The 21,176-nt window shown below is 42.7% G+C and overlaps 1 long non-coding RNA gene across 1 annotated transcript; it reads left to right on the top strand.

Moving 5' to 3' along the window:
- The first annotated feature begins 4,575 nt into the window (after positions 1-4,575).
- LOC144672172 (uncharacterized) lies at positions 4,576-6,001 on the top strand. Its single transcript, XR_013574071.1, has 3 exons — positions 4,576-4,686; positions 5,647-5,748; positions 5,848-6,001. It is a non-coding gene; the product is annotated as an uncharacterized LOC144672172 (long non-coding RNA).
- The last annotated feature ends 15,175 nt before the right edge of the window (positions 6,002-21,176 follow it).

Raw genomic sequence — 21,176 nt, forward strand, 5'->3', positions numbered from 1 at the left:
AAATATTCATTGCAAACTGAAATTACATGCAGACAAAAATATTAAACAAGCATTGCTGGTTGTAAATCTATGAATGAGAGGTGAACTCATTGAAGCATATAAGATTCTGAGGAGGCTTCACAGGATAGGTGCTGTGAGGATGTTTCGACTCATGCGAGAGTGCAGAACTAGGGGCACAGTTTCAGAATAAGTGACCTCCCATTTAACACAGAGATGCGGAAGATTTTTTTTTTCTCTTGGTTGGTCATTTGTTTTTTGGGCCATTCAATATATTCAAGGCTGAGTTGGGAAAATTTTTCATTGACAGCGGGGTCATGGGTTTTAGGCAGGAAAGTGCACTTGAGGCCACAACCACATTAGGCAACATCTTATTCAATGGCGGATCAGAATCGAGGGCCTACTCCTGCACCTCTTCCTTATGATCTTTTAATCTTTGGTCACTTGAAATTAATATTGAGATAGTAAATGTTGATGTTCTTAGAATCAATCTGAAAAGGACGTGGAAAATATGAAAGTATCTGTACCAATGGAATGGGTGTTTGGATTGAACTGACTTGACTCAACGATAAATACACCGAGATTGTTAGTGGTTAATTTTACAAAATGATTCAGTTAGTCGGTTTTCTTTGTGGGAGATATTCTCTCAGGTTTTTTTAAAACAAGAAACTACATTTAGCATTTAAAAGCGAAGCACATTACCATACGCTTGTTGAGATGTTCTTGTTAAGCATCAATACTCACCCGACTAACCACTTTAATGAATCCAAATCCGAATGAGGGTGAAGAGTAGAACCCGGATAATTGTGACAATTATGGCACAGGATCAAAATGCACCATCCCAAACGAGACAAGTTACTAGAATTTGCTGCAGCGCCAAATCATTCTTTTATGAGACTCCCTCGTGTCAAACTTGAACCAATTATAAAGTCAAAGCAGCAAATCCGTGCTGCAAATTATCTGCAAGACTCCACAGATGTCAAGGAATCTTCAGGAGAATTCTGAGGGACGGAATCTGGAAGAGAAGAGTGAAATACATTTATTTTAGTGTGGCGAAACTGATAGTATGAATTACTGACAGAATGGGTTCCGAAATGAGCAGACAGTGTTGCGCCTTACTGGGTCTGAACCGTTCTGCAGAAATGCTTGACCTTGAATAATAGAGAAGTGGGTCAGTGAACCTTGCAGCAGAGAGCGGGGCTGGGCAGCAAAGAGGCGCATTGGCTGTGACCGCGGCTGTTTGCTGCGAGTCTCAGAAAGACGCCTCGCTCACACCCCATGCGGGGGCTGTGCAAAGCATATCATTTGGCATAAATCGCTGACCGAGTTTCTGGCCGCTTTTGGCTTGGGATGGAAAATGATGTTCTGTCTAAAAGCTCTCTGTGGTTTTTACAGTTGAGGCGCTTCATGCACAGAACAGCCTGCATTTTACTAAATGTTAAACCGCAGACAGCAGAGGCCTTGCCGTCAAGGGTAGATTCCTCAGAGCAGAGAACAGGCTGGTGCACATTCACCTTATTTACAGTGTCCTCAGTGACCTGAGACCGGGTCACTGCTTACCTGCTGTGCCCAATATTTTCAAAAAATAACTGATCCCCAATATTATTGACAATTGATGCACTCGCTTCAGCAGAGACTCAGAGAGATTGCAATTTGTTCTATCCATATACAGGAAGCACTGCAACCAATCGCCAAGGCTGCCACCGCCTAGAAGGACAAGGGCAGAGGGGGCATGTGAGAGCCATGGCCTCCAATTACCCCCCAAGACAAACACTAGTCTGACCTGGAACTGTACGGCCGTTCCATCATTGTATCTGGGTCAAAATCCTGGAAATCCCTCCCTGACAGCACTGTGGGTGCACCTAAACTGCAGGGACCGCAGTTTTTGAAGAAAGCGGCTCACCACCATCTCCTCAAGGGGTAATTATGGGGAACAATAAGTGCTGGCCTTTCCCGCGACCCTCACATCCCTTGATCGAATAAAAATAACGCAATAGGCTCTTTCCTCCAACAAAAGAAAACGGGAAGTGTGTGTTTATATCAGATTCTTAAAGACTTTTCACCCACTGTCCCTCATTTTCACTCCCCTAGAGGATTTTCTCACTACAGATCCCCGGAGACTCTCTCTGTCCGGCTTGTGCTGAATTCCCTCTGAGAATTCGGTTCCATTAAACTCTAACGCGGATCTTTAGGAAAACCTACAGAATTCCGCTGGGAATGGCGAAGATCGGAAATCTTTATTCCCGAGGTTGCCGACAGATTGCAGACTGGGAAAAATCCCCATTATGCATTCGAGGTCTATAATCACGGCCTCATTGTGGCGCTTTATTTAAAATCATGTCCATTGTTATTCCCCAGTGGAAAAACCCTTCTCAGTGAAATGTTTAGGAACACGGATTGCAAAACAACGGAGCAAACACGGTGCGCTTCCGGTTAAAAGGAAAACTCCCCAAAGACTTCCCTCGACCACGATTGGGTTATGTTAGCCTGTTCTGCCCCGGTTTTTTACAGTGAAGTCGCTCACTCAACAGCAGAATGTGTGATTGTGACCTCCGTTCAGGAGGTAAAAAGAAACCCGTTAAACAGAGGCCTCAGGTTCCAAAATCAAAACAGAAAATGCTGGAAAAACTCAGCAGGTCAGGTAGCATCACTCAAAACAGAGAATTGTGGAGAAGGACTCAACAGGAAGACTCGACACGTTAACGCTGTTTCTCTCTCTCTCTGAACAGATGCTGCCAATCCGGCACAGTTCTTCCAGCAATTTCTGTTTTTATTTCAGATTTCCAGGATCTGCAGTACTTTCCTTTAGCATTGGCCTCGGGCCTGGTCTGTTTCTGACGCTGATCTAACGGTTGCTTCTTTGACCCTGTCAATAATTCTGTAACAAGTTACTTTATATGCAATTGTCTGTGATCTTAACTGGAAAAAAGTACAAATCAGCAGCGGGAATTATTTGTAGAGGAATATAATTGAACAACAAAGAAGTCATGTTCGTCTGTAGAACCTTGTTCAGACCACACTTGGACTAACTGTGCACATTTCTGGACTCAATTTTATAAAAGGTATACTGAGGCAATGGGGTCGGTGCAAACACGAATGACAAAGCGGTTACCAGAGCTGAGGTTAAACTAACAGCAATGACTGTACAGGTTAGGTCCCTTTTCTCTAAAGACAAGACTGAGGAGTAACCTGACCGAGGTTTTTAAAACTGGCTCAACCGCCACCCTCTCATTGTCAATTAGGAATGGCTAAACTTGAATTAACTTTAACTCCAATATTCAAAAACACCTATACAATTATTATTCTACCATCCACTCTGAATGACAACACAGTAAACTTCTTTATAGACATTCTGCCACTTGACTGCTGTGACACACAGACGGTGACCACGGTAAGTCAAACGCATGTGATATTCACCAGGACACCGCGCCCAAAATGGTGTCATAATTTCCACAGCATAGCTCGTCATAGTTTCCACCGCATCTGAAAGGGGAGCAACACACTGGGACTGAGCTCAGGTCATCCTGCGGCCACTCCGCCTGCAGTAACAAACTGGTGAGTGGGGAAACAGGGAGAACTCACCACGTCAAGATGTCCAAGGGATTTTTATCGCTGATTCTAATTTTCCAAGTGCTGCGGATCTGCGGTGGGTAAAGAAAGGGTGATAATTTTAAATTGAAATCAACCATTGAAATCAGAAGTGTTTACTTAGCTGAAAATGCGACCCAGTGATCAGGTTAAGGAATTTGCCCTGATCATTTGAGTTTATTTACAGTTTCCTACTATAAGTCGAATAAAAACAAATTGGAGAATTAACTTAACTAAGACTGATTGAGGTCAATGTGGTGATTCTACTTATATTAAAGGCGATGTCATTCAAACCGGCTGCTTCCTATCTCTCGGTAACCAGTAGTGATGAAACAATAACCTCTCTAGTTACAGAAACCGAGCCCTCTCTGTCTCACGGTCCCTTCATAATGACAGCTGGAGTCGGAGAGACGGTGGAATTAGCCTGTCACTACATTTACGAAGTGGTATTGGTGTCGCGCTATTTCTGGTGCAAACAACTTCTGGGTGAAGCCCCGAAACAAATCGACATCCAGCCCTGTCACGGGGACAATTGTAAGTTTATTTCCAAAAAAGGCAGCAGCGAAAATGTGTTGATTCTAGAAATTCGCAATGTCCAGGTGAATGACTCGGGTTCCTACTACTGTGCTCATAGGGATAGCTATGCAGGGCTCCAGAATGGACCGACACTACTGGTTGGAGGTAAGAGAGCAAGTGAAATGAATCCAGATCATGCAAAGCATTATAATTTGGTGTAAATCAATCGTTAACTGTGTCCCAATCTCTGTCCAGACAGTTCCACCAACAAGACCGCTGTACTGGTGTTCGTCCCGCCGGGTGAGCTGCATTTGAATGAAACCGTCCCCTTAGTGTGTTTGGTCAGTGGAGTTTCTTCCAAACAGATTGTTATTTTCTGGAACATTTCCGGCCTGGTCACGGAGGGACCGAGCGATCCCGGTACAATGGAGGCGGACGGGACCTAAGGTGTCAGAAGTCACGTCATGGTGTCGAGGGAAACCTGGAGAAGCAGCGGTCTCTGTACGTGCATTATTCAACTGGGATCTCCAGGCAAATATTGGACGAAGAGCGTGTCGTTTCCCAAAGCAGCAGAGACAGGGACAGGTGAGTTGCTGATCTGTGCAGCGGAGGCTGTTATTAGACTTTGAAGCAATTTGGAGTAATTCATGAGCTTCTTAGAGCATATATATATGTATGTGTGTGTGTGTGTGTGTTTATGTGTGTGTGTGTGTGTGTGTGTGTGTGTGCGTGTGTGTGTTTGTGTGTGTGTGCTTTCAGCCTGTTAAAGTATTTTAAAATAAGTTATGGTTATCTTAGCTCAAGGTGTAGACTTGTCCTTGTAAACAATTCCTGGATTTGTCTTAAATTTCTCCATCACATCGTAGAATCCTAAAACATTAGATGCGAAACGAGTGATTTCGGCCCATCGTGCCGGTGCTATCTCTTTCGAAGAGTTATTCCCTTTTCAGGCAATGTATCTTGGAATGCATTTGAGGTCAGTTCTACACTGGAATCACTTTACAAGCAGGAAACAGCCAAGGATGCCTTGTGGTGGTTGGGGGGTTTTGATGGGGGGAGAGGAGATTTGGCAGAATAGCACCAGGGATGAGGGACTTCAGTTAATGTCGAGAGACTACAGAAGCTAGCATTGTTCTCCTTAGAGCAGAGGAGGTTTAAGGGGGAGATTTAATTCAAAATAATTAGGGGTCTCTATGTCGTAAATAAGCATAAAACGTTCCGCTGGCGGGAGGGTCGGTAACGAGAGGGACACAGATGGAAGATAATCAATAAATTATCCAGAGCGGGGCACGGTGAGATTTTTTTTGTTACACACCGAGTTTCTCTGACCTGGAAGGCGCTGCCTGAAAGGGCGGTGGACTCAAATTTGAGGGGAAGAGCAGGGAGATTAGGAATAATCAGAAATATCTTTCAAAGAGCCTTTACTGGCACGATCGTCCGAATGGACTGATTCTGGGCTTCCTTTTGGGTCACGTTTCCCATCAGAGAATCCCAGAAAAGGATGATTTGACCGAGCAGCAGTTTCTAAGTGTTTTGTCTCTGCAGGATGGTGCATGCTGGCCCTTGCTGTTGTCATAACTGTCCTGGTGATACTGGTTCTACTCTTGGTCCTTATTTCCATTTGGATTCATAAAAGCGGCAGATCAGGTCAGGATTAATATTTATCTGGGATATTTGAAACATTGTTTCCCTTATCTGATTCCCTTCTTGTAGTTTATAATTCATGATTACATTTTCTGCTTTCAGAAGAACGAGACAAGAGATCCCAAAATGAAAAGTGAGTAACCGAACCATTTTCAAAGTTCATCCCGAACACCCTCTCTATGTTTAGCACTGTCTATAACCCGGTTCAGCTCCAACACTGATTCTAATGATGTATGCTAACAATTTCCATGATCTTTTAAGGTTGATTATAAGACCGCTCTACAATTCTCTTCTCAAGTGCTGCTGGCACCTGAGCCATGATTTAAAAGACATAACATGTGTTTGATATTTTTGTTCGAATCCAGTTTTAGCTTGAGAGAGGGAAGGCAAAGAGAGGGCCGGAATGAGCGACAAACGGGTAAGTTGCATTGAAATGTTGGCACCAATTTAAATTCAAGTGGGCGGAATTGGAAGATGCATAAGAGCATTTCCTGCAATGAAAATGTTCTACAATCGCTCTATCTGTGAGAACCATATAAAATGCCATTTACTGGTTATTAATAGTGGCAGTAATATACCAGATGGACAATAGACGCCACACAGCGGGGTAGATAGTACGTGTTCATCCATTGGCGAAATTCACCCCACTGTATTGAAGTATTGAGAGACATTTCTCGCATTGGGGGATCTCCGGCCGAATGGGGGCCCAGAGACATATGGGGCCGATTGGCGTATTGGGGCCATTGGTAATTTGGCGGATCATTGGCGAACAATGTATCTGCATTGAATTATGTATTGACCAGACTGGGATAACGTTTCAATTCATAACACAGATTACCAGTGTCAAGCAGAGGCAAAGCGGACACATCAGGATGCAATACGGGTGAGTTTTTTGAATCTGTTGTAACAATATACAAAAAAATCGTTTTTGGGATAAGATGCAATGGTTCCCATGCTAGATATTTCTCGCTGTTATCAGAGAGCAGGTCACAGTGTTGAGCATCTGAATTTGTATAAAATCCCATTCATCCTTCTATCTAAAATCAGAAAATTCCCCCCAGTCCTCTCCCCATCTGATACTACAAAGGATAAGGTCATGTTTCAGGTAGAATGCCTCCGTCAGACTTAGCAGTGGATTCGCAGCAGTTTCCATTTTAGCATTATGCTATATTCTTTTATGTCCACATTGGGTCTCATCCCCCACCCCCAAATTTCCCACATTTCTCCTTCCCCCGAACAAACCAATTTATAAATACATTAGCTAATGGAATTACAATGAAGGTAACACCAAAATCAGGGGAGTTTTATGGAATAATGAGTTTGTGTTGCTGTTTTAAGTGGACTAAGAATGATTCAGTTTGGGTGGAAAGTATGTGTGCCTCTCTGTCTGTGTATGCGTGTGTGTGCGAGAGAGAGAGTGTGTCTCCAGAAACTTCAGCATAAAGTCTAGACTGAATCTCCAAGGCGAGTGCAGCACTGTCTGAGGTGCCGTTTCTGCATCAAACTTTAAACCGTGGCCCTGTCTGCCCCTTTCAGCTCGGCATAAAAGATGGTATCGCCACCATGGCATGTAGATGGGTGAAGGGAGCGGGGGCGGTGGGGGCGGGGTGGTGTTGTGGGTGGAGGGCGTTTCATATTTTGTGCCTCAAACAACATGAAATAGATTTCCGAATTCTGCTTCTCTGTTACAAATCATTAATTCGGACAATTATTACACATACAAATGAAGCAAAAAATCCCCTCAAATTGATCGAGAGGGAAGTGGAAGCAGATTTAATAGGGACATTCAAGAAGGAATTAGAAAATAGTGGAAGGGGAAAATAATGGCAGCGATATGGAGACACATAAAGGTTCAAGGGGGCAAATTGCATAACTCTTTCAAAGAGCTGGCACAATGGGCCGAATGTCCTTCATCAGTGTTGTATCATTATATGGTTCTATGAAACGCGATTGTGGGATTGGGTAATCTGACCTGTCTTTTAACTACTTTCTGGTGTTAATGTGTAAAATGTTTCACAGACCCAAGGCGGACCTCTCTACGCCTCCCTGGACTTGGCTGCATTGGATAAAAGATCAAAAAAGAAAGCGGGTCGCCGATGAGAAACGGGACTGTTTCTCTGATAAATTATGGAGGTGACAGGATTTACCAAATAACCCACAGCCTTGTGGAAACAACATGGAGCCAATGAGACTCCCATCAAACAATTAGCTTTCCCCGTGGACTCGCCAGAGACTACAAAGACTGGCTCATTTTCTGAAGGGATCTTGAGTATGGTTAAGGATTTTCCACGGTTATCGTGTAATTCAAGTGTGAAAGAAACATGAAACAAAGACTAAGGACTTTCCTTAGTTTCTCTGGGCTTTTTCTGCTGATCCTGTAACTCCAGGCACTGACTGGATGTTTATTCGTTGACAAATGTCTGTACGTAAATACAATAAATTATTCTTCGATTATAACGATGCACCAGAGATTTGTATTGATTAATAATTAAATTATAATTAAATGTCATCTTGATAAAACTGCAATTACTGCTGTGCTGGCAATATCAGTCCTGAATGGAGATGCTGTTCGGAGTGGGTTTCTTTCTCTGATTTATGATGTGCTCTATCATTTAATGAATTAGAATACAGCAGGGGAGGGGCACGGGCAGTGATTCAGGAAACTTGTGATGGTCCCATTTCACTTCCACAAAGTGTCTTTTGGTTTATGTTGAACTTTAAACCTACTTGTCGGAGATTATCCATGAGTGTAGTGTGTTTTGGAGCAAGAGGTGCTGTGGAAGCTGGAGTGGAAATCTGGATCTATGTCCCTCAGGAAGCTGTTGAGGCTGGTATCCATTATATTTTGTTGTGCACGCTTATTAATGGATCTGGAAACAAGGTGATTGGTTTCTGTAAATGGATGTTATTTTTATGTATTTTTGGGAACATGGTGGTATTCTATAAAGAAAGCTGCGTGTGTCTCTGTGTCAATAAGTAATTAAACTGGGGAAATTTCGTAAAGACAGCTTGCCTGTGGGAAATTAGAGATGAAAGATAAAGCAGTTCGATGCATGCATTTGTAATGAGAGGCTATGGTAATGTTGGGATTATAAATTAATATGTTGTTTTTTTTTTAATTTGAATTAGCTGTTAGGAAGCACTTGTCTTTTGAGCAGCCGATATTTCATAAGTAAACAAGGGGAGGTTATTAAATTTATTTTGACGTGGATGTGAATTCAATATGAAGGCATGAAGGAGTTTTTAGTTTTGGAAATTTGAGTTCAAAGGAATGCTTAGGACATTGGAACCAAGGATGAAAGGGGGTCAAAAAGATATTTAAGGTAAATGCTTAGTTGAGTTGAGGTGGCTGTGTGGGGAAAATATCCTGAGACCAGCTCTGTGCGGAGAAGAATATCGCATTTGAAGCAGCCATCCGATATCAACACAAAAAAGTCTTTCCTTTCAAGACGGAGCCTGTTTCTGAACTCCCTTTGGATTTCCACAGCAGACTGGAAGAGAGTGAGAAGTCGTGTGGCATACTGTACTAAAGTAGCAGCAGTATTTGCCTTGGGTGATACTACTGCATTTTTACGGTTAGAACTCCAGAAGAACGCTGTTTCCAAACAGTTTGCTTGTGTATTCTGAAAAGCGGGTGTTTTTCTCAGGACAATAGTTTGTGAGACTGCTTCAAGCGTTTAATTTTAGTCTTGTATGATTGAGTTTTTTTTCTCCTTGTTAATAAATCTTTTAATATAGGAATCGTAAAAGATTACCCCTCTTTTTCAAAATAGAAAAAAATATATCTATTACCAGTGAGCCAAATCTCCCTCTGGGATTTTTCATGCTCAGTGAATAACATTGGTTGAAGTCGTAACATGTTTCTTAAAAAGCAGTGGTCTCAAACCTTATTTTTTAATGATGATAATACTGAAGGGGTAACGCAAAGATATTAGATCATGTCGGCGAAACGTCCTTTGAATTCCAATTTCACATTTCACTATTTATTTTAGTGTGAAGAAGAAATTCTTTTATCGATGCAAACTGCTCAGAGCAAAGAGCTTTCAGTCACTTCTCATGTTTTCTACTTTACAAAATTCAAAATTATTTTCAGAGCATAAACAAGCCATTCAGCCCCTCTGCTCTCTGCTGGTGTTTATGCTCCACAGGAGTACCCTTCCACGCCCTCTACATCCCATCAACATATCCTCCTGTCCCGTTATTCATGATGTATTTATCCAACTTCCCCCTTAAATGCATCTCGGCTATTTTCCCCAAACATTCGCTGTGGTTGCGAGTTCCGCATTCTCCCCTTCCCCCTGGGAAAGTAATTATTCCTGAATTCCGGATTGGATTTATTGGCGAATATCTAATGTTCAAGGCGTTTACTTCAGCTCTTCCTGAAAAGGAGAACATTCTCTTTCCATCTCCACGTATGAAATAGTTTCATAATTTTCTTATCGCCATCAGGTCACCACTCAGTCATCTCTTTTGTGGAGAATTGATCAGTGCTATCATGAACTCTCAGTTCTGGTATGATTATTGTAGGATTGTTCCCACTTTTAAACCGCTCACATCTGGACCATAAAGATGTCCTGTAACCTGCCATTGCAGATCCAATTAGCACATCTGCACTGAGGAATCAAACAGCCCAAATACAATGCTTGCGTTTCAAAACGTGTTTAATAGATTGCGAACGTGGACACTGACGCGCTCTTTCCTGCTCAAACGCTACACAAAGATGCACAATGTATTTAAAAACACTACCATAACAAAATTTCAACATATCGAGACTGAACAGAAAGCTAAAATTTCCGACAGTCAAATTGGGCTTGAAAGAGAGCCTGTTCCGACAGACTTGAAGACTGTCCAGTAGGTGACGAATCGGCGGCCTGTATTGCTCATTATTATTGATAAATATGAATTCAACCGGGATCAGAATTTACGATGGCTGTCTCTTGGAAATTGTCACACCTCCAGGCTTTCCTCCAATAAGGAGTCAACAGAGGATACTTTCCACTATGCGTCATAGCCCGGAAGCAGCACTTGAGCCCTCAATATCGTTTGCAATCTGACTGCGGGACCCCGCATTAAACGCCAGCCGGGCAAAAAGAATCTGTAAGAGAAAACACAAACAATTATCGGAGCCACACCATCATCAAGAGGCCATTCAGCCCGTCGAGCATCTACTGTCCTTCTATAAGCCTCGTCCTGATCTTTATTTTAACACCATCTCCTCGCCTTCGTTCCCTGACATTAAATCCCCTTTTCCCATCAAATACTTATCAATCTCAATTTTGACACATTCAATTGAATTCCTACCTATATTTTCATCTATTGCCGCAGTGTTATAGGACGGGTAAACAGTGTTATCTTGCGATATGCGCTAAGCAAAATCAACTAGACTCATATGACAGCAACTATTAATTTTAAACCTTAGATTTAAATTCAGTGAAATGTACCTACACTTGTTAGGAAACAATTCCATCCATAGCTACCGGCTTCCCTTGTGTCGTTGCTCTGGAATGTGTCACTTCCGCATCACTGTTCATGTTGCCTGTTAGAAAGTGAAATTTAAACTTATTTGGAATGGCCTCATTTGACATTCAAACAGCTGAAAGTGCCAAAAACCCAGTGATTAATGGATGAATTAAGAGCTCTGCTGAGTTACAGGGTCTCTCTCTAATCTCTCCCTGACTGCTTTTTCCTGCAACTCCTTCACCCGGCCGCAAGGATCATCCCCAGAAGGACAATTGCCGCCGCGGACAAATTCCCGGAAAGTGGGAAACTGCAGGCGGTCGGGGGAAAAATTGAAAAATGGCATTGTTTTCCAGAACAAATCGCGCAACCCGAGCATTTTGGCTCTTGCACAAGGTTCAAGGAGATCCAGCACCACCTACAGAGGGCAGCTCGGGATGGGCAATCAAGTCAGTCTTGTAACTGTCACCAACATCACCAAGCACATTAAAAAAAAGTTTTGAAAATGATTAGGTAAGCGAAGTAGATTTAAAAATTTGAAGGTAGATAGTTGGCTAGATGGAGAGACAGTCACATAGACAGCGTTTGAGAGAATAATACAGAGAGAGAGGGACGGATAGATAGCTAGGTAGATAGATCGATCGATTATCGATAGATGGATAGAGGGAGATAGGTAGTTAGAGAGAGAGAGAGATCGATAGATAGATAGATAGATAGATAGATAGACAGACGGACAGACAGACAGACAGACAGACAGACAGACAGACAGACAGACAGACAGACAGACAGACAGATAGATAGACAGATAGATAGACAGATAGATAGACAGATAGATAGACAGATAGATAGACAGATAGATAGATAGATAGATAGATAGATAGATAGATAGATAGATAGATAGATAGATAGATAGATAGATAGATAGATAGATAGATAGATAGATAGATAGATAGATAGATAGATAGATAGATAGATAGATAGATAGATAGATAGATAGATAGATAGATAGATAGATAGATAGATAGATAGATAGATAGATAGATAGATAGATAGATAGATAGATAGATAGATAGATAGATAGATAGATAGATAGATAGATAGATAGATAGAAAGAAGATCGGGTGCAGGCGAGAATGCATAGGTAAATTTATAAAGCACAAACACATGAAGGCCTTGTGAACTCCATACAGTTTCCATCTACTGCATTCTTTTTTAACTGTCTACTCGGACACTTCTTGAAAGAGCAATCTCTGTTAAATGTGTTAAGCATGACTGCACATTCACAAATCGGTGTTCGGTGCCCTGAATGAATCCATCTATTTAGAAATGCTCCCTAATTTAATGTATGGTAATTGAAACTAAGTGTTTGTCCGCCACGCATGAAAGGCTAAGCAGCTTAAGTTCATCCAGCGGATTCATTTCCTTTGTTTTGGATGAAACGTTACAGAGAGACCGTTTTGCTGGGAAGGATAAGAATTGGGGTTTGGGTTAGACATAGTGATAGGGTTTGGGCCACAAACTCAGTGGAAAATAAGAGTTTAAATCGGATAGAGGAGCAGAGGATTCTGAGGTATAGACACAAAAATCATTGAAAGTGGTGACAGAGGTTATTACGGCCATAAAAAAAACAGGCCCAGAATTGAAAAGGAGAAAGGCCACTCTAAACATGTATCAAAACTTAGCTTGACCACATTTAGCGTCCTGTGAATATTTCTGGTCTCCACATCATAAAAAAGAATATAGAAGCACAGGGTAACGTGCAAAAAAAAGGCTTACTGGAATGTCAGCAAACTGAGAGTTCATAACAATCAGGAAAGTTTGAACAGACTGTCTTCTATTTTTCGAGAAAGGAGAAGATTGTGGGGTGACTTGATGAAGGACTTTAAGACTATGGAAGGGATTTTCGGGCAGGCATAGGTTAGGTATTGGCACATTTTAGTTGAGGCCAGAACTAGAAGACATCAATACCAGATAGTCACTAATAAATCTATTCGATAATTCAGGAGAAAACTCTTTAACCAGACAGTGGGCAGAATGTGAAGCTCGTTCCCAAAGGGAGAGGTTGAGGTGAATTACAGAACATTACAACTAAGAGCAGGAGTAGGCAATTCAGCCCATCGAGCCTGCCCCGCCATTCAATACGATGATGGCTGATCTAATTTCGACCTCAACTCCAATTTCCCGCACTCTTTCCATAACATTTCAACCAGTTGCTAATTAAAAGCCTGTCTATCACCTCCTTATATTTATTCAGCGTCCTGGCAGCAACGGAACTCTGTGGTAGTGAATTCCACAGATTCACGACTCTTTAAGAAAAGTAACATCTCCTCATCTCTGATTTAAATCTACCACTCTTTAGCCCAAAACTACGGCCTCTCGTTCTAGAATGCCCCTCAAGGGGAAACATCCGCTCCACGTCTACTTTGTCTATTCCCTTTAGCATCTTATATGCCTCAATTTGGTCTCCTCTCGTTCTTCTAAACTCTAGCAAGTATATGCCTAAACTGTTCAATCTCTCCTCATAAGGCTAGCCCGGCATCTCTGGAATTAATGCAGTAAACCTCCTCTGAACTGCCTCCAATAAAATTACATCCTTCCTCAAGTAAGGGGACCAGGACTGTGCACAATACTCCAGGTTCAGTCTCACCAATCCCTTGTACAGTTGCAACAACACTTCCCTATTTTTATACTCTATTCCTTTAGCAATAAATGCCAAAATTCCACTTGACTTCCTTATTACATGCCGTACCTGCATACAAGCTTTCAGTGAATCATGCACGAGGGCATCCGGATCCCTCTGCACTGAAGCTTTGCGAAGTTTCTCTCCATTTAAAGAATTTGTCGCATTTGTATTCTTCCGACCAAAATGGATAACCTCACACTTATCCACGTTAAACTCCATTTGCCAAATGCTGGCCCATTCATCGAAGCTGTCCATATACATTTGCAAATTTCTTATTTCTTCATTGCAAATTACTTCCCCATCTATTTTGGTGCCATTTGCAAATTTAGTTATCGTACCTTCTATCTGAGAATCCAAGTCAGTAATATAGATTGTAAATAGTTGGGGCACAAGGGCCGAACCCTGTGGCACACCACTAGTTACAGCTTGCCAGCCAGAAAAAGGCCCATTTATCCCGACTCTCTGCTTTCTGTTGGTTAGCCAATCCGCCAAACAAGCTAATATATTATCCCTACCTCCGTGTGATCTTATCTTGTGTATTAATCTTTTGTGCTGCACCTTCTCAAAGGCCTTCTGGAATCCCAGACATATTACATATACAGGATACCCATTATCCACTTTGCTTCTTACATCTTTAAAGAATTCTGGCAAAATCGTCAAACACGATTTACTCTTCATTAAAACATGCTGACTCTGATGGATTGCATTTTGACTTTCCAAATGCCCCATTACAACTTCCTTAATAATCGATTCCAACATTTTCGCAACAACAGACGTTAAACTAACTGGTCTATAGTTCCCTACTTTCTGCTTCTCTCCCAACCACCCACCCACCACCACCCCCCACCCGCTATTCGCTCTCAAACAGAAGTTGAAACCCTTGCACGTAATGATCACTCTTTACTTTGTGATCATTAATTAATCCCATCTCATTACACAAAACCAAATTCAGAATAGCCTGCTCCCTGGTTGGTTCTACATCATATTGCTCAAAGAAACAATCTCTAATGCACTTTATGAACTCTCCGTCAAGGCTACCCTTGCCAATGTGATTAGGCCAGTCTATATACATATTAATATCAACCATGATTTTTGCCGTGCCTTTCTTAAATGCTCCCAGTATTTCTTGGTTTGCACTGTGCCCTACTGCAGGACTACATTTTGGGGACCTATAGATTACTCCCACCAGGGGCTTCTTTCCCTTGCTATTTCCTATTTCTACCCAGACTTATATCTTGCCCTCCAGTGCCTATATCAATGCTCACTATAGCACTGAACTATTCCTTTACTAACAAAGCTACACCACCTCATTTTCCTACCTGCCTATCCTTCCGAAACACTGATTACCCTTGGATATTCAACTCCCAAACCTGCTCTCCCTTTAACCACGTCTCAGTAATCGCCACCAAATCGTACCTATTTATCTCAATTTGCGATGTTAACTCATTAGTTTTATTCCGAATGCTCCGTGCATTCAGATATAAAGCCTTTAAATTGCCCTATTGTCAATTTTCCTTACCCTTATATTATTCTTTGGTGCAATTTGTCCTTCGCACTCTCTGTCCCTTCCATTCACGTTTTGGTAACAATCACCCTCGTCACTAACCTGCACTCTTACCCTCTCCTTAAACTTTGATTTTTTTTATATTTCCATGCAACTGAACCCTACCCCTCACTATTTAGTTTGAAGCCCTATCTACAACCCGAGTTATGCGATTCGCCAGGACACTGGTCACAGCATGATTCAAGTAGAGCCCGTCCGAACAGAATAGCTCTTTCCCCAGTACTAGTGCCAATGACCCATGCATTCGAACCAATTTCTCCCACACCAATCTTTGAGCCACGCATTTACCTCTTTAATCTTATTGACACTGCGCCAATTAGCTCGTGGCTCAGGTAGTAGTCCGGAGATTATTACCTTTTTGATCCTCCTTTTTGATTTAGCCCCTAGCTGCTCGTATTCTCTCAGCAGAACCTCTTTCCTCATTCGACCTATATCGTTGGTACCTAGGCGGTACACGACAACTGGATCTTTCCGCCCTCACTCCAAGTTCGGCTGCAGCCCAGATTAGATGAGATGAGATATCCTTAGCCCTGGCACCAGGTAGGCAACACAGCCTTCGGGACTCTCGATCCTGGCTACAGGGAACAATATCTATTCCCCGAACTATACTGTCCCCGATTACAGCTACATTTCTGTTTCCTACCCCTCCACCCACCCCCCCCCACCCCCCCCCCCACCCCCCCACCCCAACCACCCCACACACACACACACACCCCTCCACTTGACTGGCTCCATGTACCACGGTGTTATGATCAGTTTGGTCATCCATGCTGAGATGGGTTTATTGGTGCTGCTGTATAAGCACATGAGGGAGAAAGGAACAGAAGGATATGTTGATGGGCTGAGATGAAGATGGGGTTGGAGGAGGTTCGTATGGAGCAGAAACACCAGCACCGAGCCAAAGGGCCGAAAGCACTGTTTCTGTGCTGGAGGCTCGATGGAAAACAGGTCATGACATAGAGGAATCGAGAGAGAAAATAGTAAATAGGAAATTGGGATTTTATTTAATCATTGACATGTCAAAATATTTTATCTCCCTCCGTACCCTTTTATCCCAACTACACAGATGGACTTAAAAATTCAGAAAACTAAACACTAAAACGATGAGATATATAAGGGCAGGGTAAGGGCTCAGAAAATGATACATTGACACATAGAAAGGGGGAGTTCTGATACACAAATAACTATTGGTAACAAATCGGCCGCAAATGAAATGTACAAGGTAATTGTTAATACCGACCTCTCTGAGCTAAGGCACTTTCACTTGGATGATTTTCACTGGAGTTGATTGGAACGGCGCAAGAACAGAGAGCGCCGCTGTTTCAAGTTTCCGCGCAGAGAATTATGAAACTCCTCATGGTGTATGTCCCGTCCGGCTCTATTTTCCTGGAATCGCTCTGTCACTCGGGGCCCCGCCCGGAAATATTGCAGCGGACGGAAAAGGAATCGAGGCCCACACTCTTCACCCAACACACCGAAGGGACACTTTACAACGAGAAAATTTCAGCTGGAGGCGGAGTTAAATGATCGATTATTGGAGAACGTTGTAGGGCCGGGCCTTAAGATTCCATCACCATCGACCATAACTTCCTGGTTATTGATGTTGCAATGTGTTAAGTTATCGAAATTTATGCCTGTGATAAGCAACTTTGAACCATTTCCAAACGTAAAGGACATCCCACTGAGTTCCTTAGCTGCACAGTAATACATACCCGAATCAGGGGCCTGGACACGCGCAATATTCAGAGAACAGCGTGTGGATTCTGGTTAGCTTCACTCGAAAAGATCCCGGTTCGAGAGTTGCATTCCGTCACGGCTTAGATGTAGAACCAGTTGCAGATGTGTGCGATGGTTCCGCTTATACCAGTGGACCGCCCCCCGCACCACACCAACAGCAAACCTCACAACCCCCACCCCACCACCGTCAACTAAGCCGTGTCACAATGCACCTTTTAGGCACTTCCAAGCGCCAGACTCTGACCTTCCAGTGTCTGGCGCAAAACTGCCTGAGGTACAATAACTGCGAGGTACAAAACCAACACTATGGATTCTGTTGTGGCAGGGAGAGAGTATACACTTGCCATGGCGAATCGTCTACAACAGTAAAATATATAATAGACCATCCACTGGTTAATACAGGCTAACGGAGTCAAACGTTGAGGGTTAAATTTGAAACAATAACAGTAGCAAGAGGGAAAAAGAGGCGCATAAGTGGCAATGAAGGAGTTTCTTTCAAGTTATTCTCTGTTGTTATGTAGGAAAGGCGGCAGCTTTAAATGCGCACAGCTAGACTCACAAGTAATAAAGTGATTATGAACCAGTTCGTCTTTTTAATGATGTTGGTTGGGGGATAAGTGTTCGCCCCAGGGATACGGGGGGAACTCCGCCGCCCCCCTCCCCCTCCGTTCCTCTGCTAATAGTGACCCTGGGACCTTTTGCATCCGAAAGGGGCAGACAAAGGATCTCGTTTGAACATCTCATCCGATAGATTGGAGAATGTTAATATGTGATCAATTTTGATCAGGAGGACATAACTCGGTTTTTCAACATGAAGCTAATATTATAGAATATAGCCATGGGGATAATTTTCTACTTGGCTGACTATATCAGTGGTCTTAAACAAGTCCGAATGAGGAGTGAAGAAGGCACAAACCTGGAAACAGACGCAGCAACGCGCAGGGTATTAAGAAGCTCTCGGTCTCCGATCCCGGGCCGGCTGCTGTGAGATTTTCACCGTCTCTTCGCTCGGGTGCCTCTGTTCTCGGCCCCGGACTCGGAAGACGTGGTGAAAATGCACATTTTGCGGAAATTGCGTGCAACATTTAGAAATAGCGCACTGGAAAAATCAGCGCGTGTAAGTTTTAGCTGAGGGTTTCCTGTTTACAGGTTAGGAGACCACACACGGCTCTGCCTGCAAAGGGCAACACACTGCAGTTCGTGGTAAACACGCGTCACAGGCGGTCCACAGTCCAAACTGGTGCAAAATGAAGACTAAAGGCAATGGTGCTGATTTCAACAACACGGCTGCTTATGACATTCGCGTGGGCAGAGTGGAAATGTCCCTCATTCCGAGTGTTCTGGTTAATTCACCGAGACAACATTCATTTATTCGGATTTCAGCAAAAACACACCAGATTGAAAAAAGAAACTAGAATATGACGCTATTATTTTAGTAACTTCTTCACCCACAATCTGCCTTCCCGCCTGCCTCTTTGTGTCAAAATCACTCCTGTGGAACAGCGGAGAATCGGCCATATGCTCTGTGCCGGTGTTTCTGCTGCACAGGATCTTCCGCCCACCGCCCCTTCATCCCACACCATCAACATGTCCTCTATCCCTCACACCTCGTGTGTTATTGCTGATTCCTCCTTAAATGCATCTCTGCGATTCACTTCGACCACTCCATCTGCGAGCGAGTTTCACATTATCCACACTGTATGAGTAAAGATGGTTCTCCTGCATTCCTGATTGGATTTATTGGTGTCTATCGTATATTGATGGTCCCTAGTTCTGTTCTCTCTCCCACAATTGGGAATATCTTCTTTACGTCTTCCATATCGAATATGTTCATAATTTTGAAGACCTCTAAGAGGTCACCCCCGCAGCCTCCACCTTTCTAGAGGAAACTGCCCCGGCCTGTTCAATCTTTCCTGATAGGTATAACCCCGAAACCGGAGGCGAGAATTCCGTGACCCGACGCAAACCATTTAACCTGGTGTCCATTAACCTGCATTTTGTGATATCCTGAATCATCCAGGTATCCAACATCGGTGGAATATCGGTAAATCACATTCACTCGCAGAATAATCCAGGTCTAAAATTTAAGACAATATTTTGGGCAACACATTTATGAGGTCTTCTATCTGATTTACTTTGGAGAATAAATTATGCCAGTGAACAATGTCAGAGTGTAACAATCGGCTAAAGTTCACAAATCCATCATTAAAATATTTGAATCCGTTATTATAAATTTCAAACCAGTTTAATTTTGTTTCTGAAGGACTCATTAACTATTTCCTGTCAAATAGTCTCCGAGCAGATTAATGATTCATTTTAAGAATACTCAAACTTGGATGTGAATTGGATCATTCATTCATTAACCACCTTCTCCGGTGGCAGCAGAGAGAGTGCCTTATGGTGTTTCTCCCTCACTGGCAGCTGCCCTTTTTTTACACCTGAGGAGATGAGGCCTAGGTGCAGCTTGAGCAGAGCTTCTATCAGTGAATCCCCAGGTAGCTTTACTTGGTAAAATGAGAATATCCAATCAATTTTACATCCGGCCCCTGTCTTTCATTTAACTGGAACGTATCCTTGTGAATTTGCTCTGTTTTTGTCTCACTCCTTGGGCTTGGAACCTGTCGGTTCTTTTGGGAAACCTGCTCTCTGCAGTCTCGTCTCCCAGTAGATTATTTATATGGAGTCTTGACTTCAACTTCAGTTTGCGACTTGCTATCTCTGATCTCCATCCTCTCGTTGGCAGCTGCTTTCAAGTGAACTCAAATTGCTACTTTCTCTCTCTCTTTCTCTCTGTGTTCGTTTGTATATGTGAGTGTGTGTGCGTGTCTGGGTGAGTGACTTCCTTCCTGCACCCCTAATGCTCGGCAACATCACCTTTTTTTTTACTCTTGTGATTGTTTTACACTCACTTCAAGATTCATAAAAGTATTTAGAAGCGTCAGAAAACAAACACAGACTTTTGTCCTGCTCCCTCCATTCAAAAATGAAACTAGATCCCAGGTTTCACATTTTAATCGAAAAATAGAAAAAATATATCAATTAAACTTAAACTTAAAGATGTACCTTATACTTAAAAAAACACAAACACACATAGAACGTACTTAAACTATCTCAATTTCCTAATTTCAGCCATGACCAGGTCGAATGCCAAATCCAACCTGAGGGACTGAATAGCTCCAATGTGCCCCTGGGATTAATAAGACAAGGTATTATGAGGACTGATGCTTGGACGTCGATGACCCACAGAATGATCAGCACCAGGAATGATTCACTGGCTAGGTAGAATAGTGAAGATATTGCAAATCTCCCTGATATTTTTTAAGGAAGCAGTTGCTGTCCTGCAGTTTGAGGAGGAAAGAACCTTGACGGACGGTTGAACTGTCTTTAGCAGAATGACTTTTTCCACATGCACCTTGTAATAAGTGCCTCGAAACATCTGTGCAGAATAAGGCTTTACAGCAGAATAAGCCAGTATTAGTTTCGAAATGTTTCTATCTGCTACGAAGAGGAATCACAAGACACTCTGCAAACCAGATATCCAGTGATCAGCACTGCAACGGTTTCCAGGCCAGCTTTTTAACGTTGATGAAATGAAAGGTGTCATGGAAATAGATTACATCACCTCAGTGAAACAATACCTCAAATTTACTCAAGCGTTAGACTGACATTTGAATGTGAGGAGCGAATTGTGTTCATGTTTGCGGATTATTAGCATCGCGAGCAGCCACTTTCAGTCACAACCGATGGGACGTGCTGCACTCAGGATAGAGACTAACATTTAATGAGTGGTGCGTTACAAGATGACTAATTCTTTGGGTCATGAGGACACAGCTGGGGTGTGGGACTAAAGTACATATTCAAAAAGCTGGCACAGGCGTGACGGGCCGAATTACCTCCTCCTGTGCTGTAAGCATCTTCGAACCAGTGATTTTAGTCGGTAAAATGCGGTCAACTGCATTATCAAAAGGGCCGAAGAATTGTAAATATTTT

The sequence above is a fragment of the Cetorhinus maximus genome, chromosome 36 (genome assembly GCF_964194155.1).
Source record: "Cetorhinus maximus chromosome 36, sCetMax3.hap1.1, whole genome shotgun sequence".
Classification (NCBI taxonomy): domain Eukaryota; kingdom Metazoa; phylum Chordata; class Chondrichthyes; order Lamniformes; family Cetorhinidae; genus Cetorhinus; species Cetorhinus maximus.